Source organism: Bufo gargarizans, chromosome 1 (genome assembly GCF_014858855.1).
Source record: "Bufo gargarizans isolate SCDJY-AF-19 chromosome 1, ASM1485885v1, whole genome shotgun sequence".
Taxonomy (NCBI): Eukaryota; Metazoa; Chordata; class Amphibia; order Anura; family Bufonidae; genus Bufo; species Bufo gargarizans.
In genome coordinates this window covers 588,309,294-588,330,840 of record NC_058080.1, presented here as the reverse complement: position 1 = coordinate 588,330,840, position 21,547 = coordinate 588,309,294, and positions in this window count along the sequence as shown.

Genomic DNA, 21,547 nt, shown 5'->3' with positions numbered 1-21,547 from the left:
GTTTCTATACCTTCTACAATACCTTCTAAATGATAAATACATGGTATAACACATATATATATATATATATATATATATATATCTCGATACATTGTTACACATAGATAATACATTATATGAATTATTGATTAACATATGTTGTAAACTAAATATACCATGCAGAGATATATATAATATAATTATGAATATATAGATTGAACTTCACATAGCAGGTGTGCCTCAAGGACATGAAACCTTATCAAATAACCTTGTTCCCTCCAGACATATATGTTTTAGGGAGTTGACTTACTCCTAACAGATGGTCCCATATCTTTAGCAATAACTTTTAAACACAATGTCCGTTTATGTTCACAAATATTTTTTATAAATTGAACTTGCCATGAACTCATGCCATGAACTCATCTTGGCTTCCTCAGCCACATAATAGAACTTTGGTTCAGGCTGATTTTATTCTTAAAGGCAATGAGATGAGCATACATTTTGATCATAATGTCATTAGATAATATTGTATATGTATGAAAATGCACAACAGTTTATATGCTCTTCTCCATTCACGCAGACACGACAATCCAAATTGAACGAGCAACTGGAGTCATTGAAAAGCCCCTCTGTGTCCAAAACTATAATTTGCTCATGGGAGGGGTGGACTTCAATGACCAGATGTTGGCTCCTTATTTACTCTCCCACAGGACCAGACGCTGGTATAAGAAGGTGTCTGTATACCTAATTCAATTGGCTGTCTATAATAGTTTTGTTCTCTACAGTAAGAGAACAGGATCCTTCCTCAAAATTCAGGAAGAGATCATCGAGAACCTCCTGTATCCAGGAGGTTTCGTGGCCCCAACCACCAGTGTAGTGAGCCGTCTACACGAGCGACATTTCCCCAATGTCGTTGCTGGTACCTCAAACCAAGCGCCACCCCGAAAAAGATGTGTCTGTAGCAGGAGTGGAATAAGGCATGACACCCGCTATTTCTGTCCTGACTGCCCTGACCACCCTGCCCTATGCTTAGGGGAGTGTTTCCGAAAGTACCACACTCAGGTACACTTAGTATAGGGATTGCGTGACATAGGACAGGCACACAGGGGTCTTAGGGCCCTTTCACACAGAGCTGCTGCAAACCTCTCCTTTCACCTGGGACAAAGTGCATAATGTACTTCGCCACATCTGTGGGCGATTTGCGCTTTGCACATTGTCCCATGGGGAAGGAGAGGTTTGTCCTATAAAGGTAAAAAAATAAATAAAAAAATCACAGGTAAGCAAAAAAGTTAATGTTCCAATAGATCAATAAAGTTTATAAAAGTTAATGTTCTGTTTCAAATGTTATATAAAGTTAATGTTAATAAATTTATTGCGTTTTTTTTATTTTTTTTTACCTTCTAGGTGGACCAACCGATCAACCAGCTGCAGCACTGATGTGCATTCTGACAGAAGCATTGCGCTGCTGTCAGATTACACAAAAGTCGGTGTATGCGGCGCTGCAAGACGAGATTTCTCCTCTGCAGTAAAAACGATATGTTTGCCGAGGCTTATGAGCTGAGGGGTGGTGTTCATATGCTTTGCCAAACACTTTTTATATAAAAAAATAAATAAAATAAATCCGGCAATGATTTATTCATCCGCATCGATTGATGTGAATGGAGAAATCGGGTTTGCCAGGGCATACGGGCTGAGTGGGTTTGGATGTTGGGTGGAGCTCCTATGTCCTGGCAGACGCCTTTCCCCTCTTTTTTTTTTTGCACATTTTTTGGCTGAGAATTTTTCATCCACATTGATCGATGCGAATGAAGAAATCTGTGCCGTTCATTTTTTCTTTCAGCCCAGAGGCTGAACGGAAAAAAAATCTCATTACCCGTATGCTCAATATAAGGAGAATAGCAGAAACTCCTAATGCTGGCCATACATGTAATGATTGTGGAGACCCTCAAATGCCAGGGCAGTACAAACACCCCACAAATTACCCCATTTTGGAAAGAAGACACCCCAAGGTATTCGCTGAGGGGCATATTGAGTCCATGAAAGATTTAACTTTTTGTCCCAAGTTAGTGGAAAGGGAGACTTTGTGAGAAAAAAAACAAAAAAATCAATTTCCGCTAACTTGTGGCCAAAAGATATTTTTTCCATGAACTCGCCATGCCCCTCACGGAATACCTTGGGGTGTCTTTCCAAAATGGGGTCACATGTGGGGTATTTATACTGCCCTGGCATTTTAGGGGCCTAAAGCGTGAGAAGAAGTCTGGAATCCAAATGTCTAAAAATGCCCTCTTAAAAGGTACTCTTTGGAATTTGGGCCTCTTTGCGCACCTAGGCTGCAAAAAAGTGTCACACATGTGGTATCGCCGTGATCAGGAGAAGTAGGGAAATGTGTTTTGGGGTGTCTTTTTACATATACACATGCTGGATGAGATAAATATCTCTGTGAAATGACAACTTTGTATAAAAATAAAAAAAAAAGGGAAAAGTTGTCATTTACAGATATATTTATCTCACCCAGCATGGGTATATATAAAAATACACCCCTAAACACATTACCCTACTTCTTCTGAGTACGGCGATACCACATGTGACACTTTTTTGCAGCCTAGGTGCGTAAAGGGGCCCAAATTCTAATGAGTACCTTTACGATTTCACAGGGCATTTTTTACGCATTTGGATTCCAAACTACTTCTCACGCTTTAGGTCCCCTAAAATGCCAGGGCAGTATAAATACCCCACAAGTGACCCAATTTTGGAAAGAAGACACCCCAAGGTATTCCGTGAGGGGTATGGTGAATTCATGTAAAATTTTATTTTTTGTCACAAGTTAGTGGAATATGAGACTTTGTAAGGAAAAAAAAAAAATAAATAATCATTTTCCGCTAACTTGTGCCAAAAAGAAAATATTCTAGGAACTCTCCATGCCCCTCATGGAATACCTTGGGGTGTCTTCTTTCCAAAATGGGGTCACTTTTGGGGTATTTATACTGCCCTGGCATTTTAGGGGCCCTAAAGCGCGAGAAGTAGTTTGGAATCCAAATGCGTAAAAAATGCCCTGTGAAATCGTAAAGGTACTCATTAGAATTTGGGCCCCTTTACGCACCTAGGCTGCAAAAAAGTGTCACACATGTAAAATTTTATTTTTTTGTCACAAGTTAGTGGAATACGAGACTTTGTAAGAAAAAAAAAAATCATTTCCGCTAACTTGTGACAAAAAATGTAAACTTCCATGAACTCACTATGCCTATCAGTGAATACCTTAGGGTGTCTACTTTCCGAAATGGGGTCATTTGTGGGGTGTTTCTACTATATGGGCATTGTAGAACCTCAGGAAACATGACAGGTGCTCAGAAAATCAAAGTGAGTAAATTAATTTTTTTGCCCCATAGTTTGTACATCAGCAGACACATTCCAGCCAATCAGCATACCCTCCCTCCCAGACCCACCCACCGCCTATCAAAAAGCAAGGACAGCATCCATCTTAGATTAATTCTGAAGCTGCAGTGTCACAAAGTTGTAATCGCAATGCGATTAATACAGGTTATATTAATCGCATTGCGATTACAACTTAGAGCTGGGTTCCTAATGGTTATATTGATAGAATATAACGAAGATTGAGAATATAGTGCTATATTCGTTGTCAATTCTAGCAATACAACCATTAGGAACTCAGATCTAAGTTGTAATCGCAATGCAAATAATGCAGGTTATATTAAATCGCATTGCGAATTCAACTTAGAGCTAAGTTCCTAATGGTTGTATTGCTAGAATTGACGAATATAACGAATATAGCACTATATTCTCAATCTTCGTTATATACTAGCAATACAACCATTAGGAACCCAGCAGCTCTAAGTTGAATTCGCAATGCGATTAATGTAACCTGCATTAATCGCAGTGCGATTTCAACTTAGAACTTCTGCCGACTTCCGTGCTCATGGAGCGTCCCCATCAACATGGGAACGACTCCATGCTAGAATGTACTGTCGGATTTGAGAAAGTTGAAATTGCAATGCGATTAATTCAAGTTCTATAAATCGCATTGCGATTTCAATTTACCACTCTCTGCGTCAACTACGTAATTTTCCATGGGAGTTTTGCCATGGATCCCCCTCTGGCATGCCACAGTTCAGGTGTTAGTCCCCTTGAAACAACTTTTCCATCACTATTGTGGCCACAAAGAGTCCCTGTGGGTTTTCAAATTCGCCTTCCTATTGAAGTCTATTGCAGTTCGCCCGGTTGGCACGTTTGCGAACATTTGCGGAAATTCGCGTTCGCAAACGGAAAATTTTATGTTCGTGACATCTCTATTGATGACCCACCAAAAACCCGACCCGGATTTCATTAATTGGGATTTGCTGCTTATATTGTGTTTTTATTTGGACATTGTATTGTAGTTTTTACCAAAAGGATTTTTTTTGTGATAGTTTTTATTTTTCTTTAAAAGTGTGGAGACTCTTATTTACAGTCATAGTTTTGACGTTGTGTCTGTTTTTATATGGAAAACGTGATTGCATTTTATGTGCGTTTTCCATGCGTTTTTTTGGGGTTATGTCCATTTTTCATTTATTGATGCATATTTTGTCTATGTTGTATCATCTCATGTGTTTCAGGAGAAATTGAGCCTTTTTTTTCTTTATTTCAAGCATTTCTGTGGGTGATGTTTACTATCTTTCATTTGGGAAGGTGTTTAGTATTGTCTGAAGACCTTTTGTGTATCGAAGATAGGTGGTTTTCCATATTGCGTCTTTTTTTAATTAGTATCGACTATGAATTCTTTCCTGATGAGAGTTTTTCATTATTATTATTATTATTATTATTATTATTATTATTATTATTATTCTAATAGGTATTTTTATAGGATGTATGTGGGTGTCTTGTGTTTAGTATTATATCTATTGGTGCAATTTTGTTTTATCCCCTGTGTTTTAAGAGTGGTTGATCTATTCTTTTATCATTTTAGTAGATAATTTTTACTATGTTGCATTAAAAATAATCCATCTGTTTATATCTGAAGGGTTTTTGTACATCGGATATATATAGTTTTCATATTGCGTCTTTTTTTATTCAATATTGACTATGAGTCTTTTTAATGACAGTTTTTCATGGGGAATTTTGCAAAACTGTGTGCAGGTGACTTAAATCTACTGGTGTATCACCTTTGGTATAAAAAACGCATATGCGTTTTCTATGCGTTTTTGTGTATATGTGCGTTTTTTTAAAATATTATTTTGTCTTTTTTATTTAATATGTTTTACTTGTTGAAAAAGATGATGATTTATATATATGTAGTGTCTCAAATATTGAAAAGGACAGTGTTGTTGACACAAGGGGTAGTGGAAATCTGGATTATCTATTTGTAGCTAGTTGTATAGTTCTCCATGTGTTTGTTTATCAGTAGGGATGAGCGAACTCGAACTGTATAGTTCGGGTTCGTACCGAATTTTGGGGTGTCCGTGACACGGACCCGAACCCGGACATTTTCGTAAAAGTCCGGGTTCGGGTTCGGTGTTCGTCGCTTTCTTGGCGCTTTTGTGACGCTTTCTTGGCGCTTTTTGAAAGGCTGCAAAGCAGCCAATCAACAAGCGTCATACTACTTGCCCCAAGAGGCCATCACAGCCATGCCTACTATTGGCATGGCTGTGATTGGCCAGAGCACCATGTGACCCAGCCTCTATTTAAGCTGGAGTCACATAGCGCCGCCCGTCACTCTGCTCTGATTAGCGTAGGGAGAGGTTGCGGCTGCGACAGTAGGGCGAGATTAGGCAGATTAACTCCTCCAAAGGACTTGATTAACTGATCGATCTGCAGCTGTGGATCATTGAGCTGCTGATCCTCAATTGCTCACTGTTTTTAGGCTGCACAGACCGTTTGTCAGTCTCATTTTTCTGGGGTGATCGGCGGCCATTTTGTGTCTTGTGGTGCGCCAGCACAAGCTGCGACCAAGTGCATTTAACCCTCAATGGTGTGGTTGTTTTTTGGCTAAAGCCTACATCAGGGTGAAGCTGTCACACCAAGTGCATTTAACCAGCAATAGTCTGTTCATTTTTTGGCCATATACAAAATCAGGGGCAAGCTGCGCCTGTCAACAAGTGCATTTAACCCTCAATGGTGTGGTTGTTTTTTGGCTAAAGCCTACATCAGGGTGAAGCTGTCACACCAAGTGCATTTAACCAGCAATAGTCTGTTCATTTTTTGGCCATATACAAAATCAGGGGCAAGCTGCGCCTGTCACCAAGTGCATTTAACCCTCAATGGTGTGGTTGTTTTTTGGCTAAAGCCTACATCAGGGTGAAGCTGTCACACCAAGTGCATTTAACCAGCAATAGTCTGTTCATTTTTTGGCCATATACAAAATCAGGGGCAAGCTGCGCCTGTCACCAAGTGCATTTAACCCTCAATGGTGTGGTTGTTTTTTGGCTAAAGCCTACATCAGGGTGAAGCTGTCACACCAAGTGCATTTAACCAGCAATAGTCTGTTTATTTTTTGGCCATATCCCAGTCTAATTCTGTCACTAAATCCATACCGGTCACCCAGCGCCTAAATACTAGGCCTCAAATTTATATCCAGCTAAATCTGTCCCTAGTGCTGTAGCTGGGCGAGTTATTTAGTGTCCGTTCAAGCACATTTCTTGTTCTGGGTTGAAATACAATTCCCAATTTAGCAATTTCATAATTTAGTGGTTCCTGCTATATCAGAGCTATTTGAAATCTATCCCAAAAAGGGTATATAATATTGAAGGTGCACATTGGGTCATTCAGAATAACTTCACACACACCCGCTACTGTGTATTTCCAAGTCTAATTCTGTCACTAAACCCATACCTGTCACCCAGCGCCTAAATACTAGGCCTCAAATTTAAATCCCTCTAAATCTCTCGTTACCGCTGTCCTGTTGTAGCTGGGAAAGTTATTTAGTGCCCGTCAAAGCACATTTTTTGTTCTGGGTTGAAGTACAATTCCCAATTTAGCAATTTCATAATTTAGTGGTTCCTGCTATATCAGAGCTATTTGAAATCTATCCCAAAAAGGGTATATAATATTCAAGGTGCACATTGGGTCATTCAGAATAACTTCACACACACGCTTCTGTGCATTTCCAAGTCTAATTCTGTCACTAAATCCATACCGGTCACCCAGCGCCTAAATACTAGGCCTCAAATTTATATCCCGCTGAATTTGAATACAATACATTGGGCCAAATAATATATTTGTTGTTGTGGTGAACCATAACAATGAGAAAAACATCTAGTAAGGGACGCGGACGTGGACATGGTCGTGGTGGTGTTAGTGGACCCTCTGGTGCTGGGAGAGGACGTGGCCGTTCTGCCACATCCACACGTCCTAGTGTACCAACTACCTCAGGTCCCAGTAGCCGCCAGAATTTACAGCGATATATGGTGGGGCCCAATGCCGTTCTAAGGATGGTAAGGCCTGAGCAGGTACAGGCATTAGTCAATTGGGTGGCCGACAGTGGATCCAGCACGTTCACATTATCTCCCACCCAGTCTTCTGCAGAAAGCGCACAGATGGCGCCTGAAAACCAACCCCATCAGTCTGTCACATCACCCCCATGCATACCAGGGAAACTGTCTCAGCCTCAAGTTATGCAGCAGTCTCTTATGCTGTTTGAAGACTCCGCTGGCAGGGTTTCCCAAGGGCATCCACCTAGCCCTTCCCCAGCGGTGAAAGACATAGAATGCACTGACGCACAACCACTTATGTTTCCTGATGATGAGGACATGGGAATACCACCTCAGCATGTCTCTGATGATGACGAAACACAGGTGCCAACTGCTGCGTCTTTCTGCAGTGTGCAGACTGAACAGGAGGTCAGGGATCAAGACTGGGTGGAAGACGATGCAGGGGACGATGAGGTCCTAGACCCCACATGGAATGAAGGTCGTGCCACTGACTTTCACAGTTCGGAGGAAGAGGCAGTGGTGAGACCGAGCCAACAGCGTAGCAAAAGAGGGAGCAGTGGGCAAAAGCAGAACACCCGCCGCCAAGAGACTCCGCCTGCTACTGACCGCCGCCATCTGGGACCGAGCACCCCAAAGGCAGCTTCAAGGAGTTCCCTGGCATGGCACTTCTTCAAACAATGTGCTGACGACAAGACCCGAGTGGTTTGCACGCTGTGCCATCAGAGCCTGAAGCGAGGCATTAACGTTCTGAACCTGAGCACAACCTGCATGACCAGGCACCTGCATGCAAAGCATGAACTGCAGTGGAGTAAACACCTTAAAACCAAGGAAGTCACTCAGGCTCCCCCTGCTACCTCTTCTGCTGCTGCCGCCTCGGCCTATTCTGCTGCTGCCGCCTCGGCCTCTTCCTCCGCCTCTGGAGGAACGTTGGCACCTGCCGCCCAGCAAACAGGGGATGTACCACCAACACCACCACCACCACCTCCGTCACCAAGCGTCTCAACCATGTCACACGCCAGCGTTCAGCTCTCCATCTCACAAACATTTGATAGAAAGCGTAAATTCCCACCTAGCCACCCTCGATCCCTGGCCCTGAATGCCAGCATTTCTAAACTACTGGCCTATGAAATGCTGTCATTTAGGCTGGTGGACACAGACAGCTTCAAACAGCTCATGTCGCTTGCTGTCCCACAGTATGTTGTTCCCAGCCGGCACTACTTCTCCAAGAGAGCCGTGCCTTCCCTGCACAACCAAGTATCCGATAAAATCAAGTGTGCACTGCGCAACGCCATCTGTAGCAAGGTCCACCTAACCACAGATACGTGGACCAGTAAGCACGGCCAGGGACGCTATATCTCCCTAACTGCACACTGGGTAAATGTAGTGGCAGCTGGGCCCCAGGCGGAGAGCTGTTTGGCGCACGTCCTGCCGCCGCCAAGGATCGCAGGGCAACATTCTTTGCCTCCTGTTGCCACCTCCTCCTTCTCGGCTTCCTCCTCCTCTTCTTCCACCTGCTCATCCAGTCAGCCACACACCTTCACCACCAACTTCAGCACAGCCCGGGGTAAACGTCAGCAGGCCATTCTGAAACTCATATGTTTGGGGGACAGGCCCCACACCGCACAGGAGTTGTGGCGGGGTATTGAACAACAGACCGACGAGTGGTTGCTGCCGGTGAGCCTCAAGCCCGGCCTGGTGGTGTGTGATAATGGGCGAAATCTCGTTGCAGCTCTGGGACTAGCCAATTTGACGCACATCCCTTGCTTGGCGCATGTGCTGAATTTGGTGGTGCAGAAGTTCATTCACAACTACCCCGACATGTCAGAGCTGCTGCATAAAGTGCGGGCCGTCTGTTCGCGCTTCCGGCGTTCACATCCTGCCGCTGCTCGCCTGTCTGCGCTACAGCGTAACTTCGGCCTTCCCGCTCACCGCCTCATATGCGACGTGCCCACCAGGTGGAACTCCACCTTGCACATGCTGGACAGACTGTGCGAGCAGCAGCAGGCCATAGTGGAGTTTCAGCTGCAGCACGCACGGGTCAGTCGCACTACAGAACAGCACCACTTCACCACCAATGACTGGGCCTCCATGCGAGACCTGTGTGCCCTGTTGCGCTGTTTCGAGTACTCCACCAACATGGCCAGTGGCGATGACACCGTTATCAGCGTTACAATACCACTTCTATGTCTCCTTGAGAAAACACTTAGGGCGATGATGGAACAGGAGGTGGCCCAGGAGGAGGAGGAGGAGGATGAGGAAGAGGGGTCATTTTTAGCACTTTCAGGCCAGTCTCTTCGAAGTGACTCAGAGGGAGGTTTTTTGCAACAGCAGAGGCCAGGTACAAATGTGGCCAGCCAGGGCCCACTACTGGAGGACGAGGAGGACGAGGATGAGGAGGAGGTGGAGGAGGATGAGGATGAAGCATGGTCACAGCGGGGTGGCACCCAACGCAGCTCGGGTCCATCACTGGTGCGTGGCTGGGGGGAAAGGCAGGACGATGACGATACGCCTCCCACAGAGGACAGCTTGTCCTTACCCCTGGGCAGCCTGGCACACATGAGCGACTACATGCTGCAGTGCCTGCGCAACGACAGCAGAGTTGCCCACATTTTAACCTGTGCGGACTACTGGGTTGCCACCCTGCTGGATCCACGCTACAAAGACAATGTGCCCACCTTACTTCCTGCACTGGAGCGTGATAGGAAGATGCGCGAGTACAAGCGCACGTTGGTAGACGCGCTACTGAGAGCATTCCCAAATGTCACAGGGGAACAAGTGGAAGCCCAAGGCCAAGGCAGAGGAGGAGCAAGAGGTCGCCAAGGCAGCTGTGTCACGGCCAGCTCCTCTGAGGGCAGGGTTAGCATGGCAGAGATGTGGAAAACTTTTGTCAACACGCCACAGCTAACTGCACCACCACCTGATACGCAACGTGTTAGCAGGAGGCAACATTTCACTAACATGGTGGAACAGTACGTGTGCACACCCCTCCACGTACTGACTGATGGTTCGGCCCCATTCAACTTCTGGGTCTCTAAATTGTCCACGTGGCCAGAGCTAGCCTTTTATGCCTTGGAGGTGCTGGCCTGCCCGGCAGCCAGCGTTTTGTCTGAACGTGTATTCAGCACGGCAGGGGGCGTCATTACAGACAAACGCAGCCGCCTGTCTACAGCCAATGTGGACAAGCTGACGTTCATAAAAATGAACCAGGCATGGATCCCACAGGACCTGTCCGTCCCTTGTCCAGATTAGACATTAACTACCTCCCCATAACCATATATTATTGGACTCCAGGGCACTTCCTCATTCAATCCTATTTTTATTTTCATTTTACCATTATATTGCGATGCTACCCAAAGTTGAATGAACCTCTCCTCTGCCTGTGTGCTAGGCCTAAATATATGCCAATGGACTGTTGCAGTGGTGGCTGACATGAAGCCTGATTCTCTGCTATGACATGCAGACTAATTCTCTGCTGACATGAAGCCAGATTGTCTGTTACGGGACCTCTCTCCTCTGCCTGGGTGCTGGGCCTAAATTTATGACAATGGACTGTTGCAGTGGTGGCTGACGTGAAGCCTGATTCTCTGCTATGACATGCAGACTGATTCTCTGCTGTCATGAAGCCAGATTGTCTGTTACGGGACCTTTCTCCTCTGCCTGGGTTCTGGGCCTAAATTTATGAAAATTGACTCTTACAGTGGTGGGTGACGTGAAGCCTGATTCTCTGCTATGATATGAAGACTGATTCTCTGCTGACATGAAGCCAGATTGTCTGTTACGGGACCTTTCTCCTCTGCCTGGGTTCTGGGCCTAAATTTATGAAAATTGACTCTTACAGTGGTGGGTGACGTGAAGCCTGATTCTCTGCTATGATATGAAGACTGATTCTCTGCTGACATGAAGCCAGATTGTCTGTTACGGGACCTTTCTCCTCTGCCTGGGTTCTGGGCCTAAATTTATGAAAATTGACTCTTACAGTGGTGGGTGACGTGAAGCCTGATTCTCTGCTATGATATGAAGACTGATTCTCTGCTGACATGAAGCCAGATTGTCTGTTACGGGACCTTTCTCCTCTGCCTGGGTTCTGGGCCTAAATTTATGAAAATTGACTCTTACAGTGGTGGGTGACGTGAAGCCTGATTCTCTGCTATGATATGAAGACTGATTCTCTGCTGACATGAAGCCAGATTGTCTGTTACGGGACCTTTCTCCTCTGCCTGGGTTCTGGGCCTAAATTTATGAAAATTGACTCTTACAGTGGTGGGTGACGTGAAGCCTGATTCTCTGCTATGATATGAAGACTGATTCTCTGCTGACATGAAGCCAGATTGTCTGTTACGGGACCTTTCTCCTCTGCCTGGGTTCTGGGCCTAAATTTATGAAAATTGACTCTTACAGTGGTGGGTGACGTGAAGCCTGATTCTCTGCTATGATATGAAGACTGATTCTCTGCTGACATGAAGCCAGATTGTCTGTTACGGGACCTTTCTCCTCTGCCTGGGTTCTGGGCCTAAATTTATGAAAATTGACTCTTACAGTGGTGGGTGACGTGAAGCCTGATTCTCTGCTATGATATGAAGACTGATTCTCTGCTGACATGAAGCCAGATTCTCTGTTACGGGACCTCTCTCCTCTGCCTGGGTGCTGGGCCTAAATTTATGACAATGGACTGTTGCAGTGGTGGCTGACGTGAAGCCTGATTCTCTGCTATGACATGCAGACTGATTCTCTGCTGACATGAAGCCAGATTCTCTGTTACGGGACCTCTCTCCTCTGCCTGTGTGTGTGCTGGGCCTAAATATATGCCAATGGACTGTTGCAGTGGTGGCTGACGTGAAGCCTCATTCTCTGCTATGACATGCAGACTAATTCTCTGCTGACATGAAGACAGATTCTCTGTTACGGGACCTCTCTCCTCTGCCTGGGTGCCGGGGCCTAAATATCTGAGAATGGACTGTTCCAGTGGTGGGTGACGGGAAGCCAGATTCTCTGCTATGGAACCTCTCTCCAATTGATTTTGGTTAATTTTTATTTATTTAATTTTTATTTTAATTCATTTCCCTATCCACATTTGTTTGCAGGGGATTTACCTACATGTTGCTGCCTTTTGCAGCCCTCTAGCTCTTTCCTGGGCTGTTTTACAGCCTTTTTAGTGCCGAAAAGTTCGGGTCCCCATTGACTTCAATGGGGTTTGGGTTCGGGACGAAGTTCGGATCGGGTTCGGATCCCGAACCCGAACATTTCCGGGATGTTCGGCCGAACTTCTCGAACCCGAACATCCAGGTGTTCGCTCAACTCTATTTATCAGTATGTATTGTCTTTCTGTGCATGATACATTTCAGCATTCTTTTAAAATATATTATGCATTGTATAGCCGTCATTAGTTTTTTAGATCCTATAATGAATAACATTTTCCGTTTGCGATCGGCAAACGCGAATTTCTGCAAATGTTCGCGAACGGGCAAACCGCCATAGACTTCAATAGGCAGGCGAATTTTAAAACCCACAGGGACTCTTTCCTGGCCACAATAGTGATGGAAAGGTTGTTTCAAGGGGACTAACACCTGGACTGTGGCATGCCGGTGGGGGATCCATGGCAAAACTCCCATGGAAAAATTACGTAGTTGACGCAGAGTCGGGTTTTAATCCTTTAAGGGCATAAATCACCTAACATTCCAAAATTGTTTGGAATAACATGCTTTAAAAAATCCTGTGTATACGATCAGGTATGATGTTGTATCGATCAGGTAGTGTAAGGGTTACGCCTGCTTCACAGTGACAGACCAAACTCCCCATTTAACGCACCGCAAACAACTGCAAACAGTCCATTTGCACAACCGCAAACTCCCCATTTGCACAAGGTTGCCAATCTATTGAATAGATTTTTAGAACCAGGAGATGGAAAGACATAAATTTTACTCCTCTATGCGTCAATCTTTGTGTAGTGATGACTGTGCTCATGCGCACGTTTCGGAGATTGCAGGCGATGAGGTTTTTTCAAAGCCTATGGTCGTGCTGAGGTAGTTCAGTGACAGTTAAGTGACCCAGAAAACAATGATTCTGCAGTGTGGGCCCATTGTTGGCCTAGTAGGCGCTTTAATGATCACCTTAGATGATCACAAAGAAAATTAATGTTTTTTCAATGCAAAATTATCCAGCCAATCGCTTTTGGTCTGTTCACAATGAAGCAACGACCTTATCATCTGGGGTCTGCCAACATTGCCATTGCCAACACACTTATAGAGGTGGTTGCTTCATTGTGATACGCAAGCTCCTTCACCACAACAAGGTAACGATCACGAAGGGGAATTGACACATGTATGTGCCTTTTTTTTTGTTTGTTTTTTGCAGCCAAAGTGCAGCATCAGTGTCACGACCATGGTCATAGTGGTGACTCCTGTAACCGCATGCAGTTGCCTGCGGTCTTGGTTGTGTTGTCAATCACAGGTGAGGGCTGAAGTATGTTGCCTCACCTGTGGTTGCCGCTGGTAACATTTTTATGTGGCAGCTTGCTGTTTGTGTATGCGGTTGCACCTGGCTACCTGTCTTTGTAGGTGTGCCTTTTATATGTTTGGTGTGCACGAGGTTTAGGTGTGTGCACTGTGACACTTACCTTCACTGGTGGCTGCCCGTGGCAACGTGTTCTATATTGTACATGTGGTGGCAGTGTCTCGGCCTTTTGGCTGACTCCCAGGACATGGTTGCCACGCATGTCGTTGCCGGCGGTAACAGCTCCAGTGTGTTTGTGTGTGTATTCCCCTTTAAGTGGTTTCACTTCCCTGGTTAGTGTTGGAAGGGTTAATTCTCTTTCTTGTGTGTGTCTGTGTGGGTGTGGCCACTTTGGGCTATAAAGCCTCTTTGGAGACCTGAAGCTGAGGGGGTTCTCCTACCATCAGGGTCGGCTCATACAGCTAGGAGTGAGGGTCAGAGTTAGGGATATGATAGGAGGTGACCTGCTCCCTGATCTCTGTCCTGGCCTTGCAGCGACTCCATCTTCTGGCATCGCATGGCTGAGGGTTTTCCCCATCCTCAGCCATGACAACCAGAGGCCAGAAAAATTGGGCATGTACACATGCCTGAAAAATTAGGCATTTGTTGCAGCCGCTGCTGTAGCAGCGGCCAGAAAAATGTATGTTTCCCAGGCAGAAAGTGCCCTAAAACATTGCGGCTTGAACCCTAGTTGGTGGCGGATAAGTCACGCAAGTCATCCGGCATTCAGAGATAAAATACAGCAGCGTGTGGACCATTTTTAGCCCAAGGCAGCTCACTTCATCAGGCCTTTTTTAGTCTAATATATTGCCCACTGTCAGTCCCTTCGGGTTCCATCCCTCATTCATCTTAATAAAGGTGAGGTAATCTAAACTTTTTTGACCTAGGCGACTTCTCTTCTCAGTGACAATGCCTCCTGCTGCACTGAAGGCCCTTTCTGACAGGACACTTGAAGCAGGGCAGGCCAGAAGTTCTATCGCAAATTGGGATAGCTCAGGCCACAGGTCAAGCCTGCACACCCAGTAGTCAAGGGGTTAATAGCTCCTCAGAGTGTCGATATCTACAGTTAAGGCAAGGTAGTCTGCTACCTGTCGGTCGAGTCGTTCTCTGAGGGTTAACCCCGAAGGGCTGTGGCGATGCGTAGGACTTAAAAAGCTCTGCATGTCCTCCATCAACAACACGTCTGTAAAGCGTCCTGCCCTTGCCAGCGTGGTCGTGGTAGAAGGAAGATTACTTTCACCTCTTCCCCTGTTAGATTCCCGTTGTGCTGTGACATTACCCTTATACGCTGTGTAAAGCATACTTTAATTTATTTTGGAACTGCTGCATCCTTTCCGACTTCCGGTAATTCGGTAACATTTCAGGCACTTTCTGCTTATACCGGGGGTCTAGTAGCGTGGCCACCCAGTACAGGTCGTTCTGGGTGTTGTTCAAATCCAGTACAGGGATTTGAACAACACTCTATCAAAACATTTCAAAGACTGGCACGATAAAGATCCAACAGTACTTACCTTTGCAGCCTTGGAAAAAGTCCAAAGACAATGGAGGGGAGGTAACCACACAGCCCAAATGTCAAGAGTAGAGTCAAGAAGAATTTTAAACTTTGAGACTAAATCCGAATGGACTTAATGCAAAATGGAACTTCTGTAGAAATGGGGTGGGTGCCCTTCATGGACGAGACATTGAGGTCAGGCTGTACTACCAGCACCTGAATCTCTCCTCCGTGGGAGGCACCCATCCCTTCCCATCACCAACAACATCCCTGAAAGAGAACACGGATATCTGATGATATGAAATTATGAACAAATAATGGGCAACCAATAAACAAAAAAGCAACAACAAAAACCTTGTAAACATGCATAAACAGGGGATCATACTCCCATCATATATATGTACATATTGATTATATACATATTACAGCCTTAATTTCATCTCCATTCCTGTTCATCATAGGATCTAAAAAACAAATGAAGGCTATACAATGCATAATATATTTAAAAAGAATGCTGAAATGTATCATGCACATTGTTCCACCACCAATGAACTTTTATTTCATATGTAAATATTGCTTCTTATATGCAGTCAGGTCCAAAAATATTGGGACATCAACGCAATTCTAACATTTTTGGCTCTATACACCACCACAATGGATTTGAAATGAAACAAGCAAGATGTGCTTTAACGGCAGACTGTCAGCTTTAATATGAGGGTATTTACATCCAAATCAGGTGAACGGTGTAGGAATTACAACAGTTTTCATATGTTTCCTCCTACTTGTTAAGGGACCAAAAGTAATGGGACAATTGGCTTCTTAGCTGTTCCATGGCCAAGTGAGTGTTATTCCCTCATTATCCCAATTACAATGAGTAGATGTAAGTCCAGAGTTCATTTCAAGTGTGCTATTTGCATTTAGAATCTGTTGCTGTCAACTCTCAATATGAGATCCAAAGAGCTGTCACTATCAGTGAAGCAAGCCTTCATTAGGCTGAAAAAAACAAAAAACAAACCCATCAGAGAGAAAGAAAAAACATTAGGCGTGGCCAAAACAACTGTTTGGAACATTCTTAAAAAGTAGGAATGCATCAGTGAGCTCAGCAACACCAAAGACCCAGAAGACCACGGAAAACAACTGTAGTGGATGACCGAAGAATTCTTTCCCTGGTGAAGCAAACACCCATCACAACAGTTAGCCAGATCAAGAAAGTCAACAATCAAGAGAAGACTTCACCAGAGTGAATACAGGGGGTTCACCGCAAGATGTAAACCATTGGTAAGCCTCAAAAATAGGAAGGCCAGATTAGAGTTTGCCAAACGACATCTAAAAAAACCTTCACAGTTCTGGAACATCCTATGGACAGATGAAACCAATATCAACTTGTACCAGAGTGATGGGAAGAGAAGAGTATGGAAAAGGAAAGGAACTGCTCATGATCCCAAGCATACTACCTGATCAGTGAAGCATGGTGGTGGTAGTTGCATGGCGTGGGCATGTATGGCTGCCAATGGAACTGGTTCTCTTGTATTTATTGATGATGTGACTGCTGACAAAAGCAGCAGGATGAATTCTGAAGTGTTTCGAGCAATATTATCTGCTCATATTCAGCCAAATGCTTCATAACTCATTGGACTGCGCTTCACAGTGCAGATGGACAATGACCCAAAGCATACTGCAAAAGCAACCAAAGAGTTTTTCAAGTGGAATGTTTTGTAATGGCCAAGTCAATCACCTGACCTGAATCCGATTGAGCATGCATTTCACTTGCCGAAGGGAAAATGCCCTAAGAACAAGCAGGAACTGCAGTAGAGGCCTGGCAGAGCATCACTAGTGATGAAACCCAGCGTCTGGTGATGTCTATGCCTTCCAGACTTCAGGCTGTAATTGACTGCAAAGGATTTTCAACCAAGTATTAAAAAGTAAAAGTTTGATTTATGATTATTATTCTGTCCCATTACTTTTGGTCTCTTAACAAGTGGGAGGCACATATGCAAACTGTTGTCATTCCTACACCGTTCATCTGATTTGGATGTAAATACCCTCAAATTAAGGCTGACAGTCTGCAGTTAAAGCATATTGTGTTTGTTTCAATTCCCATTGTGGTGGTGTATAGAGCCAAAAATTTTAGAATTGTGTCAATGTCCCAATATTTTTTGGACCCGACTGTATATATACATTTTTATATATCATGTATTACATGCGCTATGTATCAGAGATTAAGCTAATCCATTCCAGATTTTCTAAATGACCCCACCGGGATGATTCCCACCAGAAAGGAACTATTATTTAAAGACAGCACAAGAGATTGCGTTCACGTACCACTGAGGAAGAGGCATGTAAGCCCCGCAACGCGCCTGGAAATACGTGAACACAATTTTTAAAGAAGTTTCTTACATTGCAAAAAGGCCACCCTTTTTAAAAAAGGGACAGTAATCGCCAGCTGCAGAATACAGCCTGGCTAGTAATTGGGGTGAGATTCCTACAACCCCCACACACAGCCGCAACCTGCAGTAACTTAATTACCTGGCAACCCATACAGCCCATAGTTATAATTTAGGAGCAAAAGTTCACCAACACGTGGACGCCACGTGGGAAGCCAACCCTGACTTGGCGCTAAAAGTATACAGCCGGGAGGAGATTGCATCAAAACAACAGTACGGTAATTCAGCTACATAGTAGCCAGCACAAAATGTTCCGTATGATACAAATTATTATTAACATTTGATACAATAAATACCTAACGGCACAGAGGAACAATTTATCAGTATTATAGTGTTTGTATCAACTTCTCTACAATACCCACCAATTACACTTATATACTCAAATCATGTTTCTATAATTCTTCCTACCATTTTTGAGTTATCTTAATTAATTTTTCACAATCACTGGACTTTAGTTATTCACTCATTTTTCTTAAACACTGGACCTAGTTTATTTTTATAAATTTTTTCACAATCACTGAACTATTATTTCTGTACACGGACATATTGAATCATAACTATTGATTGAAAGATCTGGAATATTTTTATACTTTTGATATTTTCTTTCATTTAAATTTTTCTTAAATTACTGTAATAAATTATATATTTTTAGAAATTCTGTGATTTTATACATTGTCTTATATACTCAAGTGGTTAATACACCTAATTAATTGGTTACTGTGATTATACATCCTTTTATTATACCCCTCTTTGTGCAATATATCAGTACAGTTGTGAATGGTAGAGTGCCTGCTATACGAAACCTTTTACAAAAAAAAAACATGTTTTAGTGTCTCCATATTCTGAGAGCCATATTTTTATTTATTTTTTGAGCGATTGATCTTAGATAGGGGCTATTTTTTTGTGGGATGAGATGACTGTTTGATTGGTATGATTTTAGGGTGCGTATGACTTTTTGATCGCTTGGTATTACACTTTGTGATGAAAGGTGACAGAAAAATTGCTTTTTTAGACATCTTTTTTATTTTATCTTTTTACAGTGTTCACCTGAGGGGTTAGGTAATGTGTAGGTCATTACATTATTTATATATTACTTTTTATTTAAGTTTTACACAATAATATCATTTTTGAAACAAAAAAAAATCATGTTTTAGTGTCTCCATAGTCTGAAAGCCATAGTTTATTTTTTATTTTTTGGGCAATTGTTTTAGGTAGGGGTTTATTTTTTGCGGGATGAGGTGACTGTTAGATTGGTACCATTCTGGGAGGCATACGCTTTTTTGATCGCCTGGTGATGTAATTTAGGGACCGATATTCATGATTTATCAAGTTCAAACTTGCCGATAATGCGTCCAGCGCGCTATAACAGAACATGAGCACGCTGATGTTAGCGCGCTCATGTTCCCTCAGCAGCCCAGGGTAGAAGGAGTCACTCTCTCCTTCCCCCCTGTACCGCGTTGCCAATAAGGAGAGAGCGGGGCGGAGGAGGGATGGACTGCGTCCCCAATGATAATTAACGTCTAATACAAATACAGGAGGCTGTGCCAAGCCTATATGACAGGAAGCTGCGATCAGAGCAGGTTGTTATTAATGCGGCGATGCCTAATACTTTTTTATTTATTTTTACATTTAACACAATAAAAGCATTTTTGAAACAAACAAAATAATGTTTGTGTCTCTATTGTCTGAGAGCCATAGTTTTTTTTATTTTATTGTCAATTGTCTTAGGTAGGGGCTCATTTTTTGTGGGATGAGGTGACGGTTATATTGGTTTTATTCTGGCGGGCATACACCTTTTGTTGCACTTTTATAGTGACGTAAGGTTGACAAAAAATGTTTTTTTAGCACAGTTTTTAGTTCACCTGAGGGGTTAGGTCATGTGATATATTTATAGAGACAGTCGATACGGATGCAGCGATACCTAATATGTCTACTTTTCTTATTTTCCCTATTTTTTACAAAAAAAATTACTGTGGGACTTCATTACTGTGGGACTTCACGTTTTTGGGTCTGATCGCTGTTTTGAATCAGTACAATACATTCTGTATTCTACTGAATTGAACTGTCAGCGTCCTACACAGTAAGGTGCTGACAATTGCCTAGCAGACCCAGCCCTCCGGCTGGATCTTCTGGGCTTCCGTAGCTGGCAGGCTCCGATTACTGTGTAAGGCATTGGGGCTGCCAGGGCAACCATCTCCCCCCATCCAGGGCAGTGCAGGGGGACGATGGAATCAAAGAGAGCCCCCTCCCTCTAAACCCTGCACGTGCTGTGGTCAGCACTGACCACTGCATGTGAAAGGGTTAATCCGCCGACATCACCGCATACAGCGATGCCGGCGGATGCAGCAGGGGCCCGGCTATCAGTAGCAGCCGGGCCTGTGCTGAGGATCGGGCAGGTGCAGCTCCTGCACCCGCCCGATTCCATCACATACATGCATAGGTTATCAATATACGATCAGTAGTGGTCCAACACCCACCACCGATTAGTTGTTGCATGCAGGTGTTGGTGCAGGAACTACTACTGGGAATGGAGCTGGAAGCACAACCCAATTCAAAGTGTAGTGGCCATGCTGGGTTCAAATAAATGGGAGCCGAGCTGTTGTAACCTGACACAACCACTATACTTTTAACATAGCTGTGCTTTCAGCTGAAAGAAAACTGAGGGCTGGGTCCACAGGTAGAGGTTACACGATGCCGCACAGACAACGGTTCTTTTCTAACAGTTAAGTTTACTGAACAATATAGTGAACAAGAAGCTGAGAATATACAAGACAGATTGGTACACAGGAAATAAACCAACAGTAAATTTAACACGGTCTAACAATAAACTAGTAAATGTGATGTTTTCTCCAAAGTCCATTAAGCAGCCTAGCTGCACTTTTATGTTCCTGGACGAGTTCCTTGTTGGGGTGCACCCTAAGTATTGTGCAATAGAGATGTCCCAAACTATTCGCCGGCGAACATTGCTTGTTCGCGTTCGCCGCGGCGGGTGAACATATGAGATGATCGGTCCGCCCCCTATTCGTCATCATTGAGCAAACTTTGACCCTGTACCTCAGTCAGCAGACACATTCCAGCCAATCAGCAGCATACCCTCCCTCCCAGACCCTCCCACCTCCTGGACAGCATCCATTTTAGATTCATTCGGAAGCTGCATTCACAGTAAGAGGAGTGTAGCTGCTGCTGATTTAATAGGGAAATCGATAGCTAGGCTAGTGTATTCAGTGTCCACTCCAGTCCTGAAAGACTCATCTGATCTCTGCTGTAAGGACAGCGTCCTGACAGCACCCCAAAAAGACTTTTTTAGGGCTAGTACATCAGTCTGCTTTTGAATTTTTTTTTATCCTCTGTAATCTAAGCGTGTGTGTCAGGCTCACAGCGTATACTGTGCCCACTTGCCCAGTGCCACCACTCATATCTGGTGTCACACACAGTAGCTGGCATTTAAAAAAACAAAACACAATTTGGACTGTAATATAATAGCAGTTACTTTTCTGCAAGCGTGTGTGTTAGGCCTACAGCGTCTGCTCTGCCAACTACTGCCAGTGACACTCATATCTGGTGTAACACACAGTAGCTTGCATTTAAAAAAAAATAATAACGACATTTTTTTTGACTGTAATATAATAGCAGTTACTTTTCTGCAAGCGTGTATGTTAGGCCTACAGCGTCTACTCTGCCAACTACTGCCAGTGCACAGTGCCACTCATATCTTTTTTTTT